The sequence below is a fragment of the Tympanuchus pallidicinctus genome, unplaced genomic scaffold (assembly GCF_026119805.1).
Source record: "Tympanuchus pallidicinctus isolate F22 unplaced genomic scaffold, pur_lepc_1.0 scaffold2, whole genome shotgun sequence".
NCBI classification, from domain to species: Eukaryota; Metazoa; Chordata; class Aves; order Galliformes; family Phasianidae; genus Tympanuchus; species Tympanuchus pallidicinctus.
Genome location: NW_026294721.1, coordinates 21,613,295 through 21,630,186, shown reverse-complemented (window position 1 = coordinate 21,630,186; position 16,892 = coordinate 21,613,295). Strand labels below are relative to the sequence as shown.

The window sequence follows — 16,892 nt, the reverse complement described above, 5'->3', positions numbered from 1 at the left end:
GGAAAAGTTTGATTGATTCTCTTGTCATAAGGAGCCATCCCAAATGCATGCTTCAAGGCTTTCCTGAACTGGAACCTGTGTTCCACTAGTTCTCATTCCTGACTGGTCTTTTGGAAACAATCTTGCTTTCCATGTAACACTGGCTGCAGGAGCAGGATTGTGAAGGTGGCTTATATAGAGCAGGACGGCAAGTTGTTTCTCCATTCCAGTGAGTGTTTTGTCTATCAAAAATATTTCCATTCACATAGAGCAATTCCAGAATCTTCAGACAGTGCTCCTTCCCAGTAGTAGGAATTTAGACACAATAAAGAACTTATGTTTTTTGTGCCTATGTTTGATTATTTGGATGCTCAGTATGAAAGTATCTATTTTCGGTCTCTGATTTTGGCTAAAATTAAACCCTGAAATTTTTTTTGAGTACAAGATTTGGCAAAACAAAGTTTCTGATGATTTTTGGTTATATTTTTGGTTAAATTTCTAAAAGGAAAGATATTGTTTCTATGACCTGATTTTGCCTTTCTAAACTTATTACTACTACAAATGACTGGTGTGGGTGTGTTCATTTATTATTTATTTCTTTATTTTACTGTTTTTCACTTCCATTGGTGCAGATTTTTGAGAGATCTGGAAGAGCAAATCCAGTTTGAAATGGTGGGAAGTAAAGAGCTTTTTACTTCTTATGAATAAACCATTACAGTGCTTTGTTTGCTTTAGAAAATGAGAGCACATTTCCCTTCAAGTCAGATTTTGTAGCAGCTTGCTTTGGTCAGGAAATAAGAGCATTTTAAGGAACATCTGAATGTGATGCAGCTTAGGAAGTTAGCTTTGCTTTCATTAATATTTTTGAAGAATTTTCAGTTCTCTTTCAAAATACTTCGATTTCTTTTGAAAATAATTGGAAAACCATTTTGTTATGGCTGTAAAATAATGTGTCACATTTATCCTGGTTGGATTCCTACTTCTAAAGGCAGAACTAGACATACAAATATCAATGCTGAAAGGGGGCATCTAAGAGAAATGTGTCTTTTGCCTCCAATATGTGAATGTAAGCCCCATCAGTAGGACAGGAGCTGGTGGGCATCATTTTGTGTGGAGGTCAGACCTGCAGATTTGCCATGTTATCCTCCAACACCGATGAAAAGCTATGTACAAGTAAATAACATCTCTGATCCCATCCCTGCCTAGTTTTGTAATGGACCTGGAGACTGAAAATAAATTCCAATTCTGCTGAGATTTCTGTAGAGGCTCACCTATTTAATAAGAATAAAGTCCTGGTTGTAAGGAATATGTATATGAATTACACATCCAAGCTTAAAAAAAAATAAAAAAATAAAAAAATAACCCCATCAAACCTGTTCTGCCTCTTGGTCATAAAATGTGAAAGTTTCCTCCACTGTTTATGCAAGAGATTTTATTTGGGACATCAACAGTGAAACAGCTGTAGAACAGATAAACTAATCTTTTCTCGCATTTTCATCATCAGAAGAGGAATTAGGCCAATTTGTATTGAATCTGAACACTTCTTAACTCTAATTTTTCTTGTTTGGGTGCTGCAATATCAGCAGGAAAGCACTGGGTTTTTTTTTGTGGATTACTGTTCTGGGAAGCTGAAAAAGTCCTACTTTCTGTCATGAAATTCTTCTGGAAGATGCTGCTCATGAATGTTGTTAATTAGCAACATTTTGTATTCCAAGAGCCCATATAATAAAATTTAATTAGATTTGTTCTGAAAAGAAGTTTTAAAATTGTAAAATACTGTAGAAATGTATGTTTTCCTCTATATTGACCTTTCTGAAACCTGTAGTGATCCCCCAGCTCTCATTTTGAACTGCATTTTACTTGTAGTAAAATAGGGATAGATTTTGCTGTGGAAGATGAAAAGATTTTCTAATGACACCTGACCAGATGATTTTCTAAGAAATGCCATAATGAAAGATTGATGAAATAAAGCGATGTGCTGATGAAAGTTTAATCTGAGGATATGTCTGGTAACTCATCTCAGGCAGAAACATCTACTGGAAGGCTGTAATAATTTTCTCTGTATGCTACACTACTATCTTGACCTCTAGAGTTACTTTTTTTCTTTTTTTACAATAGTTGTGTGATAAGCAAAAGCTTCATTGTTTTGTTGACTTAAGCTATGCAGCAGTTTTGTTTTGAAAGGTAGCATCCCTTGTTTCCAATTAATCATTTAGTAAAGTATATTTGACCTTAAGAGAGACCAGAGTAAAATTGTGAGCAAAAGCAGGTTTCTGCAAGAGAAGCTGGTGGTTGTGCATAAATATGTGCGTAGACTCTAAGCTCCAGTGTTTCATATGCAATATGGGCATTAAAGGAAAAGACATACTTTATCTGAACATCCTTTTGGTAGACTGTATTTCTTAGGTGGTGTGATGTTTTTTAAGAGTAAAAGCCGTTGTACTTCATTATCTTTACAGCCTTTTCTATTTTTCAAAAGAGCCATGACATTTCATTTAATATTACTTGTAAATGAGAGAAAAATCCTAGTACTCGCTTAAATAGTTTGATTTCAAGATCAGTGATGTCATTGCCACATGAAGAATTTGTGGCACCACAGGTGCATCAGTGAATAATAGACAGTGCTGCATTTTCTTAACAATCAGTTGGCATGGATTTTTCTGAAAAAGCATCTTGGAGAATATCAGCCTCCTAACGCTGTTGAAAGATTGTTCTTTCCAGTTGTGAGCCGCAGGTATGTGCATTCATCATGCCTCAGGGTGGGTTTTGTGTCCCCTTCTCAACTGCTGGCACATGCCTTCTGCCTCTGAGCCACTCACTAACAAGGAAGGGAGACAAGGTAATGTGCCATCAATTCTGTACAAGGGTTTCTGTTAGCACATTTCCCTGAATCTTCCTTTATCTTCATTACTTTTCCACCAATCCAAAGTCCAGCTCGACTTTTAAAATCTCTTTGAGACTTTAATTGCCTGGTGGGAGAGCACAGTGCCTTCTCTGGCGGTGTTTCACTCCAGCTGTAAAATGGAGCCATTTGGTGACAGGATTGGTGTCAGCATGCTCAGGAGACAGCTGTCACAAACCTAAATGTGAGTGGTGTGGGCATTTAGAATGCTGGACAAAACACATGGCACATTTTTCTGTTCACCCACCAGCATTGTCATAGTATAATTCACATCTGCTGTTCTAGTTGGTATGTGTACTTCCATGGAGGCTGAGAAGGGACGGCAATTGCTCTTGGTTCTCAAGCGATGTTTTGCGGTCTTAGAAACAATGGTTAGAGAGTGTAGAAGTGTTGTGTTCCCCACTCTGCCCTAAAAGCACAGATTTTCAAAGATGGTGGTATTGAGGACCTCTTCAACTGTGTGGAAATCCATTGCCCCACGTCTTTGAACTGCTGCTGGTTTTCTGCTCCCTAGGTATAGAATCATGGAAAATCTCAAGTTGGAAGGGGACCCACAGGGATTTAAGTCCAACTCCTGGCTCCACACAGGACCACCCAGAATTCGAACCCTGAGAGTGTTGTCCAAATGCTTGATCTCTGGCAGCTCAGGGCCATGACCACTGCCCTGGGCAGCCTATCACATCACTCTGGTGAAGAATCTTTTCCTACTGCCAACCTGACCCTCCCCAGCACAGCTCAATGTCATTCCCTTGGGTTCTGTTGCTGTCAACAGAGCTCAGTGCTGCCCCTTTGGTCCCCTCTTGAGCAGCTGTAGGCTGCCAGGAATCTGAGCTAAGAAAACTGTTGGAGTTACATGAGAGCACAGGACAAGCCTTTGAAAAGATGAGGAGGGAATGGCATAAAGTGACAGCTCAGATTCCTCAGAATCTGCAAAATTTTGTTTTTTCAACAAACAAAACAAAACAAACAAAAATGTCCTGATATCAGAAGTGTTTAGCAGCTACACTGTCCATTGGTGTCAGTGGAATCTGTGTGTATTAAGTACCTTTGAAAATCAAGTGGCTAAATATAGATCTGGGAATCTTTCTCTAGACATGCAGCTATGAAAGTTTTTGCTTGAAAGCATTTTTCTTTGAATAGTGAGTGTATTATCAAGCTAAGAGGGATGGAGATGAGTTTGGGCAAGAACTGGTTTGTTGAAGGACAGAAAGCGGTTGAATGGGGAATCTGCGGGGTGCACTGCTGCAAGGAAGGGGTTATAATCCATATTTCCTGGCTAAGGCAGCACATTTACACAAACTACCTGAGCCCCACTGCACATCACGTTGTATAGATGTGAGATTTTTGGAAAGATACCTGGCCTTAATGAGAGAATTTAAAGCTTAGTATGGACAACAAAGGTAAAGTTAGTGTGCTTGGAGTATCCTGGTGTATCTGCAATTTATCATTCTCCTTTTGAGAAAATTGTGCAAGCAACACAATATCAGGCTTCAGTGATATATTCAGTGATGTGGCTTATAAGAGCATTGTTCAGGGAGGTGCTGAAGGTTTGCTTTTCCTTTGAGGTGATGATTGAAACCTTAAATGCGTTGTGAGGTCAAGTCTTTCACCAGTTCTTTGAGAGAAGCTTATCGAGTTGTAAGAGATAACAAGTAATAAACTTTCTGTTCCACATTAAAGGGACGTGGTCAAGAAAAGCTGAAAATAAATTAAAACTGAGATGGTGTATGCACCTGCTCTTCTGAAAAGATAACACCCTTCAAAGCATGTGTTATTCCAGCTGAACTCTCCAAACTCAGAGACACCACGAATCAATACTACCTGTTCCCTTTGGTCCGTATAACCTTGGAATAAGGACAAAAAATACAGTGAGGAATCATGTAATAGGGCATAGGTGAGGGATTATACAGGAAGAAAAGGATTGTACTGGCTTTTCTGACCCATATTCTTTGCTGAGTTTTGTAAGTAATCTTTTCCTTTCTCCTTTTCTCTAAGCTAGTTGTATCTGAACATTCCTTTCCATATATTTTTATAACATTTTCTAATCCCTAAACAATAGTGTAAGTGATTATACAAAGCTTCAGTTAATGTCCATAAGGCCTGACATTACTATTTGCAAGTGCAGTGCTTTGTAGGAAGGGGTGATAATACAACATGACTGTGAAGGGAATGTAGTTAAGCAGGTGAAAAAGCTGTACGTGTGCATTCTTTCTTTGATTAATGAAAGTAGTTTATTTTAATTTCAGGATTTAACCTAACTGATAGAGTAGATGGAAGGTGAGTTAAAATACCGCCATACTAACTTGAAATAAGCACCTGTAGTTTTGCACTGAGTGGACAGTTTTATATTAATAGTGTCTTAAGCTGTGTGTGGGGAGCATCCCTCTATCCTTCTGCCTAATTCATTAATGGGATGAGAAATGATTTTGCGTGACAGCAAGAGACTTTTTTAGGGATGAAGTGCTTGTGACTGATGAACTCACCCTTTGATAACAGCTGAGAAAAAGGATGTGCTTAGGGAGAATCTTGGCCACAGAGCTATAGATATTTGGTAACCTTTGAAAAACTTGAATGCAGGAACAGCAGCTCAGAAGCACAGCAACAATGGATTAGCAAAAGTGAAGTGTCACAGAGGAAGGGAATTGGGACAGGCGCCAAAGAGGGAAATTGTGAGGATTGCTGTGGGAGGGGTTGGGAATGGAGAGAGGGGTGCAGAGAGCTCAGGATGATGCTGTGGCACTGCACTGGGAGGAAGTGAGAAAAATGGCAGGAGGCTGCTCTTCTCATTAGGAAAAACAGCCACTTAAAAAGTGTCACTTGCTGCATTAGTGGCTGAGAGTGACCAATAGTGTTCAGCCAACTTAAACAGAACCCTGCTTAAGTATTTTTATTACAGCGTGCCTTTAGTGTTCTATATGTATTTTCTAGAAATTGTGGGAAATATGTATGTAATTTGGGAATTGCATGTAGTGTTTCTTCTGGGAGTCAAACTTGAAATAATGCTGGGAACCATTAAACTGTTAATCTTTCTCACAGTTAATTTGAATGATACATCTATGCCAGGACTACAAATAGCTGCAGTGATGCAGCCAGGTTATCTCAATCAGTAAAAATGATGGCATGCTGACTTAGTCCCTGGTTTACTGTGTTTCTCCAAATTTGTGCTAGAAAATATCCACACGCTTGCTGTGACTCCAGCTATTAAACTCAAAGGCTTTAGGATACAACCAGGGTAATCTGTGTGATAGCCAGTTAAGTTTGCAGGTCCCCTGATAGTAGTTGGGCTGCTTGTGAAGCTACTGTCTACCATTTTGATGTGGGAATCTGATGTTTTCTTCTGTTATTCTTTTCAATGCATGTTAATCAAGCAGGTGCCATGCCCAGGCTGGATTCCTTTATTTATTTGCTTTAACTCCATGGCAAAGCACTGATGCAAGTGATGCAGACAGCAGCTATTTTTCTGCTCCTTAGCTGTGAGCAGAAAATGTCTCACTGCCAGGCACTCTGCTTGCCCTTTTTGTTTTCAGCACCTAGATAGGAGCTTGGGCCTTAAGTGATTTAAAATTAATTTATTTACTTTGCCTTGTCATGTGCATGGGTGCATGTGCAATGACTTGCTTCCTCTCAGCAGAGACTATGCCAACACAAAGTAGCATCCTCTTTCAGAAGCCATTTGGAGTCAGTTAAGGCGCCTGCCCTTCACCTGCAGTAGTACTGAATTTACACCGTTAGTTGCACTTCTCTAAGATGATAAGTGAAGACCAGGTCTGTGTATATAGGAGTCACCTATGGAATAAATTTTCCCGGCAGAATTAGGTTTTGATCATCTTATGAAAGCTTGAAAATGCTTCCAATTTAATAATACTTTTCTTCCAAAAGCAAGACAAAACACAGCATTCTTTCTGTTCTCAAGACTATGTAAAGACTTAGGTCCTGGTAGGAGATAAAGGAAAACTACATTAGTGGGCCAGTGACTTACATTTTGCTAGTCTATTTTATATTGAAGCCATTCCATTTCTAATAAGGTGGGCATATAAAAACCTTTAGAGGAAAAAAAGGCACAGAGAGCTTAAGTCACTGAAAAAACAAGGAGTGTTTTAAGAAAAATCATGTTGTTATACTTACAAGCCCCATGCTGGCTGTAAGGTTTGATACAATTCTTTGTTAGCTTGATTATAGCATGTTTTCATGAGCATTAGCAGGCTTTCTGTCTGTGGCTTACTTGGAAAGGTCAGTGTTTTGCAAGACCTATTTACTTCATCTGTTTTGTGTTGTAGGCAAAAACTTGACTTCCTAAAATGATTACTGTACTGGGCAAGTCATTTCTGTAAAAGTAATTCAGATGAGAAAATTTCCTGTGCAGTGGAAAGGGTTTAATTTGATTATCTCTGCACTACACTACTTAATGAAACATGGGGCTTTCATGACTTGCTAATGCAGCAAACTAAAGAGCCAAAATGTGGACGGAAAATGATCTGCCTGTAGTTTTAATTTCTGTACAAACAGTTCATATACTGTACTGCAGAGTCATAGATGGGATGTTTCTGTATTTACCTTCACTGTGTAAATATTTATATCCACCTACATAAACACAGTTTTAAAACTTGCATTAGTGTTACATGCCTGATACCAAGGGAACCTGTGAAATACCTACGTATTTTTAGACCTTCAGTGGTCTTGTGAAATTTGGCATATGCCACAATAAATTAAGGTCAAGATCTTGTCTTTTGTCTCTTTCTGAGCATTGTCACAAACTTAACAGAGCTTCCCAGTACATTAATTTGGAACTTGCCTCTAAAATACAAGAAGATGTGCTTTCTGTCAGCTTACCACTTCAATTATTTAAATGGTGTATCTGCCTCAGGACTCCTTTCCATGCTTGCTACTAGCTGACTGCGATTCAAATATTTATATACAGTATGTCCCTCTGCAAATCACAGTGTATAGTGGTGTCTTATGTGTATTTAGAAAGCATTTTCACTTTAGGTTTACAATTCTGAGAACAATGGACCAGCTTGTTTCCTAATGCTAACTCCACCAGAGAAAAGCACCTTTGTTTGGCAGTGGTGTTCAGCTCATTGTCCTCTGGCAATGGAGATAGGTAGCCTGTTAAAGTCTCCTTAATAGATGCAGATTGGTTAGCAAAAGCTTGCACACTCATTTGAGTAAACTAAAAGATTTTTTTCCAGTATAAAATTATAGTGTCTTAAAAAAAAATGTTGACTCGTTTCTATGCTTTGATAATGTAACATGAATGTGTTTTTGAAAGAAGAAAACTGTGCTTGATAACACTGAAAAATCTGTGTTCATTGTGATGTTTCATGTAATTTCTATTCATCTTAATGTAATGCGATAAAAATAAATTCAATTTATAATTTGAAGGATGTATTAAATACAAAACTCAATCATCTCTAAAATTTACTGCCTGAAGTTCCCCTTTCCCCACCCCGATAAATTTCAGAGCTGACTAAAAGGATGCTCTTGTGCCCTCTGAATCTGACCGGATTTTTATTATAATTAACGGGCAGTTTTCATTAACTTCAACGTGAGTTGGGTTTGTCAGTAACATACAGATGCGAGCTTGGGAAACCAGGGTGTTACTTAGTGTATCCAATGTAATGCCTCTGGGAGCACCAGGATAGCTTAAGCATCATTTCTTAGCAGGGCTAGGGTGGCTCTCTTGTAGAAGAAAAGAACGGGTGGAACATTGAGGAGCATATGATGAATCTTAGAATACAAATGGGTTTGATGGCTGTAACGTCAGGCAGGGTGGCTGGTTTCAGTATTTGCTTTGGTATCCTGCTGATCTTATCTTTAACAAACATGAAATAAGTGAATTTTTCTGCTTTAGCCAAGCACCTGTGAAAACTGAGCTTGCCTTCATTCTGCGGTGCCTATATTGGCATGTGTCAGTGTTTGGGGTGATACTGTTCTTGTCAAGAAGATGCATAAAGAGGAACAGCAGATTACTTAAGGAATAATTTTTTGGTAGCTCGAAGTGGATGGTCTGTTTGAGTCCCTGTGGCTTGTCCTCACATTTGCAATCTTTTAATAGTGAAGGTGCTTCTTTTGGCAAGCTGATAGTAGGTCTAGGTCAGTTTACGAAGAATATTTTGAATTTGTAGTTGATTGAGAAGTCTTTGTTGATTGAGAAGTTTATTTTCTGCACGTTCCTTTTGGTGCTGTCTGAAGAATCTAATTACATTTGCATGTCTCAAAAAAATGTAGATGCGCATTTAATATAAATATCCAAAGCCACAAGAAAACAGATGCACTAAGAAAGAATGTTTTTGGCATTGTCTGTATTTTATTAGGAAAGTTGCCTTTAATCTTGCTATTGCACAGTTATTAATATGAACATGATGAGATGAATTAGACAAAGCAAACTGAACAATTTCTCGTGCCCTCTATTCATTTCTGAAGTGCATACATAGCTTCAAGGGTCTCAGTGTAAAAAACAAAGCAAGTCCCTATGGGATATTGCCAATCAAGGCAATGGTAAAGGGTTCATTTTGTCAAATTTGAGCCTTTACGATTCAAGGTAGCATTTCTAACTTCCCTCATCCATCCCAGCATGTGGGAGTTGTGTTTTGTAGCGTATATGGAGATCCTCATGTTCCTGTCTGAATCCAGGATTTAACTGTTATGAAATGTTCCCTCACTCATCCCTCATATTCTCTTCCATCTTTCTGAAAACGAAATGAAACGTCAGATAAATTAGAAGATTTGGCAGTGCTGTTGTTGCTTGATAATTAATGATTATAAATGATTTGTGAATGAAATTACATAAAAGGATGTGTGAGAATAGGACTACAGCTCTGCTGTGATTTGGATGTGCAGCCTCGTGTTAAAGCAGTGTTCCATAAAGCCATGCTTCTGAAGATCTGCCAGCATCTCTAGGGTGGGTCCAACAAGGATGTCAGCTGCTGGCAATGTTTACCTTTCTTTAGTCTGGCCATAGCTCTGTAATCAGGGCTGTGTGATGAGATATGTAGTGTTTTGCTCTGAGATAAATCAGCTTCTGACCATGCAGTAGGAATAGCTGATCAACTGAGGAAAGCGTGGCCCCCTTCCTGTACCTGGAGCATATGCTGAATTCTTTTACTAGATCACCCTGCTGTTCACCACCAGAGTAACGGGGGGCCTAGACAGGCCATCACTGCCAAGTGTGTGGAGGTCTGCTCACTTTCTTTGTGATGTTAAATTTCTGTTCCATAATTGTTAGCTTGGCTGAACCTTGTCTCTAGTGGGGAACACAGCAGCCTGGAGATGTATAAACTGGCTGGGGACCCAGGAGAGCAAGCCTGCATCAGCTTGGAGAGGCTGGAATGACTCATGTTGTGTTTCCATACCAGGCCTACCCCAAAAAACATCCCTGCTGTCTTGAATTCAGCATGTTTGGCAGTGCAAGAGTTGAATTTGTTGGGTGCTCATCAGCTGAAAGCTCTCTTGGGTAGTTTCTACCTTGCCAAGGCTGATAATGGGACCCATTGACTGCTGTAAGTTTGCTTTACCTGCTGTGTGTAGGCACACACAGCACAATAGTGCACTATCAACAGTCCTTCTGTTCCCTTCTAAGGGATTTGGATGCAAGCTTCCTTCCTTGGCTGGCAGTGGAGAATGTGGCTTGGAATAGAGTTTGTGCTAAAGTTTTTCTACCTAACTTCTGGTAACTGTTGTTGGAGGGGAAAGCCTGTCAGCCAAACACAGTGCTGTTACTTTGACTTGTGTCAAAACTTGCGTACCCACTGAGTATTCTTAGAAACCCAGCTTGTGAAAAAAACTTTCATTTCAGCTTCACCTTTCATTTTCTCAATACATATATGTGACCAAGTGAAATCTAAGGAATCATCTTAGAGAGCTACCACCCAAAGACTATATATGAAGAGAGTTTACTCTAGAAGGAGTAAACTTAGAGGAGAAAAGAGAGTGAGATGAGGTGAAGGGAAGCTGATTCTGGGGCTTAGTAATGAAGCCAGCATGTTACATCTAGCCATGCCTCTACTGAAAGGTGCACTGATTGTAAGTATCGTGTACCAATACATCAAAACCTGGGACTAAAAATTAGTCCCAGGTTCATTTGCTGGATAGCCAATTTGACACTTCAGGCCTGGGATGTAGTGTTCTCTTTTTTTTTTTTACATATCTCCAAGGTTCTACTGAATCTTCTTTCTTGTACTGAAGGAAGGTTCAGGAAGCAGTGGTTCTCTCCTATAAACTGTTTCAGCATATTAAAATAGTGAAATTTGGCTTCCTTCTTTGGAAGCTTTCAAGTTGGTGTCTAACATTGTCTCACAAATGCTGTCACTTGGCCAGCTGGAAAAGTACCATATCCTTTAGTATTCTGGTTATTGAAAAAGAAGGAGGAGAGCAGAGTAGTTGTCAACAGCTATCAGATTAATTATCTTCATTTTCAAGGTTAAAAAGCTATGTGGAATGCATAATGGGACCAACAGTGTATAGTATTTATACCTTACAACATTTAGCCACTTTCAAGTGCAGCTTTGCTTGTCCGTGATACTTTCCTTCCCCACAAATGAAGTTCTGTATTTAAGTCAAGCCTTTCAAGAACTTACTTAGTTCAGTGCCAAAATTACTACATGGCCTTGAATTCTTGTGACTGCTGGGCATCCAGAACATCCAGGAAAGAAGGAATTGGATCTGTTTCTTCTTAGACAGCATCAACAGATTTGTTTATTAAATTCCAGCCTGTTAGTCCCATGGAAATCAATGGAAAGCTTTCAGGACAGCACAGGTTGCCACTTGAACATAATTCATCCTGCCAAATCTTGTGCATGGCACACAGGAAGGAAGGAAAAAGTCTCACTGGACTCTCAGGGTATATTTAGGCTGTGAACAAACATCCTACTCCAAGTGCATCTGCATGGCTAGAAGCATTGACTGCCAGCAAACTGTCCTTGACTGCTTGTCACTCTCTCCTGTCTGCTGGTAGAACAGCCCATGTTTGTGTTCCTTGCCCTGCTTGCAGTGGCTAGCTCAGCCACTGCAAAGGGACAGGTGGTGTACATTAGCCATACTGGCTCCTTGTCCATGTGCAAGACAAGGTGTGATTCCAGGAGCAGCTCCATGGGCACCTGTGAAAGAGAGTCTCTTAAATGGAGAAGAGTGCTTAGCAGGGACATGACCCACCCACGTCCAGCAGGCAAGCTCTCAGGAGCTGCAGTGGTGTGGCTGTGAATGCTCACTGAATGCCCCAGGATGGGACATGGGATTCACGCAGCTCATCCCCTGGCTGCTGCCATAGCCAGCCAGCAGCAGCCACGGTGTTGGCATTGCCACATGATGTTGGTGCTGTTTGCTCCCTCAGCTCCCAGAAGTGTATTTGGGGGCACCAACTTTCTTTTTTCATGTTTGCCAAAAGTATAAAAGCTGGAGCTTGAGAACAGGGCTTTTACTGTCACTGTTACAGCAAAGCAAAGCAAACAACCCCTCTAAATTAAAATTATTGTTACTGCACGTGTCATGCAGTTTGGGAAACAGAATTATTTGGGGCGTTTATTTTTTATAGATCAAGGATAAATCCCACTTCTAGTATAAGCAGGTGTAATTTCATTGAAGCAAACACTGTCATAGTCCTGTCCAAATTCTTGAATTTGGCAGTATATCCTATCTGCCTTTTAAAGAGATTTCCCTGCTGGCACTCAGCTGGAGTCACGTTGCAAACACGTTGCGTTGCTCTGCTTGGGAAAACTGGGAGGGGGAAGAGTCCTGTGTGCTTTAGCTTCCCCCAGAGACTGCTTCTGTTGGAGTGGATTGCTCTGGGAAGTTTGCAGGCTGGAAATACACCGTGCATCGGTGAAACCACATTGCAGAGGGAGGAGAGGGCCTGCTTGGCAGGTCAGAGTGTGCAAATGGTGAATCCAGCGGGAAGGGAGGAGAAGACACACCCACCTCGGCGGAGCTGTGCCCTTCGGGGAGCACCTGCTGGCTCCCAGCTGGAGCAGGAGCACAGGCATGCACAGTCCGTCAGGAGTGGGGAGCTGGCGCGATGCGCTCCGGCTCAATGCAGAATGAATGAGCTGCTGTTCTCGGGGTGAAGCGTGAGTGCGTGGCTGCATCGAGCACACTGCATCAACCAGCTCCTGGATACACGCTGACGGCACCGGGCAGCGCCTTGAGTTGGGGGGCTGTGTGTGACCTGCGTGGCTTGCGTTGCTGTTGGCTACAAGAACGAGGTAAGAAACTTAAAAAGTGACATGAAAAACCCTCAGCCCGCCCTCTCCCCGCCCCCCCACCACAGACAACAGTCTCATGGTAGGATTAGCCTTTGTCTCTTGCTGTATTTTCAAAGCTACGGTCCGTTAGTCTAAAGCCTCTGTGTGGGTGCCTGTAAGGCAAATCACAGGTCCTGGTGTGACAAAAGGCAAGTCAGATCTCTTTTCTCCAAGAGCTGCCACTTAAAACCTTCGGAGAGCGCCGTGGCTGGACTGTGTGCTGAGCGGTGAGTGTTTGATGCTGCTCTCCCTCCTTTATCCCTCCCCACACTGCTCATTTGAGCAAGAAGCTAACTAATGGATCTTGATGCTTAAGGATCCTGGTGGGGGGTGCTATGATTTCAGCTCAAAATTTCATGTTCTCAAGCTAGCTGCAATTTACTGACTGCATATTGGCCAGTCTGATACTGTAGAGAGTGATCATCAGCTGTTTTTACTGATAATGTTGCATTAATAACCAAATAGATGCTGTTATGAAAAGCAGAAACCTTGTTTACTGCAAAAGAAGAAACTTCCTGTATTTTTCTTCAAACAGTGCCTCCATAATGATTTTTGAGTAATTACCAGCTAACTTCTAGTCAGCTAGTCTAGGCTTCTTTAAACTCATAATTGCCAATGGAGATTGTTTAGTTTGAAATTTTTGTAGAGGTCCAAAAGTCTTTGACATTTTTAAGGGCAGAAGTGTTACACAGTGTGTAGGGATGCATGCATGTAAAAATATATTTTGTTGAGGAGAAACTGTTAATGGCATTTCTGCAAAAGAGGAAACTTCGTGATTTAAATGTAATATATTGCCTTGAGGTCTCTGCTTTGCTTAATCCTATCTGTATTCATAAAGAATTTGCAGCAGGAGAAATTTCATTGATTTGCTAATTGATATATAGCTTTGAATCCTCATTATGTTGCATACTGAGGGAAGGGAAGAGAGACAAGCACATTCATCTTTTTCTTTAAACTCAGCAGCTTTGCTCTTAAATTAGGTCTCTCTTACCTTATGGAACCTCATTGCTCTCCTGTGCAGTAGTTTTTGCTTTCTTAAAGGATACTAAACATTACTGACTCTTGATATTTGTCAGTGAAATATATGAAGTGTTTATTCTCTTAGAACTATGGCTTTAATTATGTTTTTGTAGGTGTTGCTTCACAGTTAATATAATTATAACAACTTGTGAGTGAGGAAAATAATATTATTTAGCCCTGGAGCATTTCTCAAAAAGAATGGGCTTATTTGTTTTCATAAGGATTTAGTGGGAAGAGAAAGATCCTGTGATTTTATTAAGTAATACCAGTTGGCTTCTTTTTTTTTTTTTTTAAGTACAGATTAGTTTTCCTTTCTACGATAACAGATGTATACTTTAAATACCTCTATGTATGAAGTTATCTTAAACACCGATCAGTCAAAATACAGATGAAGGTCAAATGAATTGTGGGGCTAGTGTTTTAGATAACGAAGGTGTGTGCCTATTACATGTCTCTGCTGTTTGTTGGGTTGTTAAGAGTCTGTTGGGTATCCTGTTCAGCAAGCTGTTCTGGTTTGCCATTGGAGTTGCCTGTGTTTCATGACACGAAGTAAAACTGTGTTACTGTGGGCAACGTTCTGATCTAAATGACATCAGAGTGCCTGATATTGATTCAGCTGCCCTGTGGAGCTTTGATTTGTGGCAGAGTGCGGACTTTGCTCCACTGTATTTTAAAATAGGTTGAGATGAGTGAAGTCAATCCAGGTCAAAAACTTAAATTTAACAATTCTAGATCAGGGAATGTCAATTCGTTAATAAGCGTTCAGTTGAATTTCCTCTTATTAGAAAACAGCTGCTGTGTTGCTGAATTTGGTTTGGTATCTGCCAAAGAAAATAACATTCATTTTTCTTGTATTATGCTGTAATATTAAAGGCTCCTCTACATGCTTTAGGAAGTTTCCAAATTGATATGCTAGACTATCTTTGTGTCTGAATTGAATAATTCTTTAAAAATTAAAACAGAAAACCTCATACCCAACTGGTAGATCTCAAATGATGGTCTGGTAATGTGGGGAAGAGGTGGCCTGCCATTCTGAGTTTGGTTCCTACTGCCAGAAAAAAATGTACATTTTCCCTACAAGTCAAACATAACATTTCCCAAGGAGAGGGAGAGCGATGGTCTGCGGTGGGTTAGGAAAGTCCCCCAGGAAAGGAGATGCCTGAGGTGGCCATCTGCTGCATGAAGCTATAAAGGACACATCTCTTTCATCACGGTTGCTGTCATTTAGTGTGCACAGGTGAGGGAAACAGTGAAGAAATGGTGAAGTGACCTGGGATTGCTCTGTGATTATTTATGGAGAGGGCTTGAGAAGCAACAAGGAACCAGCTTGCCTGTCAGGTATCGATGTAATGTGTAGCACCCAAACCATCAGTGTGACTTAAAAATTCAGAGCCTCTAGTCTTAAGAGTAGAATTCAATTCTTTCAGAATGTGAATTCATTTAATGTGGCAGGCTGCCTCTTATTTTCTTCTTTAAAAATAGAACCCGACTGGGTTATTGCAGTCTTCATAATATATGAAGTAACAGAAGGCTACATGAAGCCTTCAATTTTTAAGCAGAAATCTTCTTTGCTACCAGTGGTGAATTACTTAAAAATTGATGGCACAATCTGGCCCCCAGCAAACAAGGGATTTCTGGAGAGAGTGCTTTGCTCTGTCTTTGTGCTGTGGTGAGACACACAGAAACACAAGGCCACAAGGCATGTTGGAATAGTCTTGATACCCTTTGGAAGGCAAAAGTCCTTAGGATCATGTATAGAAAAGGTTAAGGATTTACTGAACCCTTCAAAATATTATAAACCACTGCCAATTTCCTTTCAGTGAAAGCAGATCTATTTCCCTAATGGCATGCCTAAGTGGAGAACAAAATCATTCTCTAAGCAACAGAGAGACTTTCAGATACGCAAAAAATGAAGGTTGCTCCCTTTATTTGTGCAGGTTACATTGTTGAGGTGTAAGTAAATTTTACATAAACATTTTGCTGCTTGGAGTGCTACTGTACTTTGTAATCACAAACCAGGAAACCAGAGTAACACCTCTTCTGTGCCTCAGCGGCTATGCATGGACAAGTATTCACAACTGTAGATAAAGAAGAAAGGCTTATGCCACACGTCATTATTTTTATCCAAGTAAAATGTGTTTAGAAATAAAATCCCCAGTAGCTGAAAGCAGAGAAATATCAGTTGGTCGTTATCACAAGAGAGGCTGCCAGTGCTGACTGCTGTGTGCAGTCCCACATGAGCTGTCTGGGGACTGTAGGACTTGTGGTGTGGGTGACATGTGGTAGTTGTATTTTTTTGCTCAAAAAAGCCAACTGAGGAACATGCAGTTAGCCAGACTCCAAGGGAAGCTACAGTAATGAAGATACGTAGTGTTAACCTCTCGACAGTGTTAGCTGAGCGTGTCAGTCACAGAAGTGGTCAGGCTATAGGTTTAAATTCACTCTATCAGATTCAGGAAGTACTAATGCTTGCACGCGTAGCATCGTGCCTCTTTGCTCCAGTCTGTCTCTCTTCTGAATTGCTGAGTCCAAACAGGTTTCAGAAATTTAGGTAGGGCCTCATGAGTGTCAGGTGGAGGATGTGGTTTGCAGAGCAGGCTGTTACCACTGAGCCACACAGATTATTCACCTGCCAGTAGAGCCTGCATTACGCTTCAGCTTGCCCAGGGGTGCAACTTGCATGTTACTGCTGGGCCAAACCCAAGGTTTCTGGGGATAAATAAGAAGGAAGTGTCCATTGGGGCTGTCCCTGGAAG

At 40.5% G+C, this 16,892-nt stretch overlaps 1 protein-coding gene across 16 annotated transcripts in view; it reads left to right on the top strand.

Moving 5' to 3' along the window:
- Window positions 1–16,892, top strand: part of APBB2 (amyloid beta precursor protein binding family B member 2) — a 153,529-nt gene that overhangs the window by 113,789 nt on the left and 22,848 nt on the right. Inside the window, exon 1 of one of the 16 annotated variants that reach the window (XM_052682783.1) lies at window positions 13,250–13,343. The exons of the other annotated variants lie outside the window; for them this stretch is intronic. The gene's annotated coding sequence lies outside the window, so the exon portion shown is untranslated. Of the gene's footprint in view, window positions 1–13,249; window positions 13,344–16,892 lie in introns of those variants that run through there. 16 annotated transcript variants of the gene reach the window in all.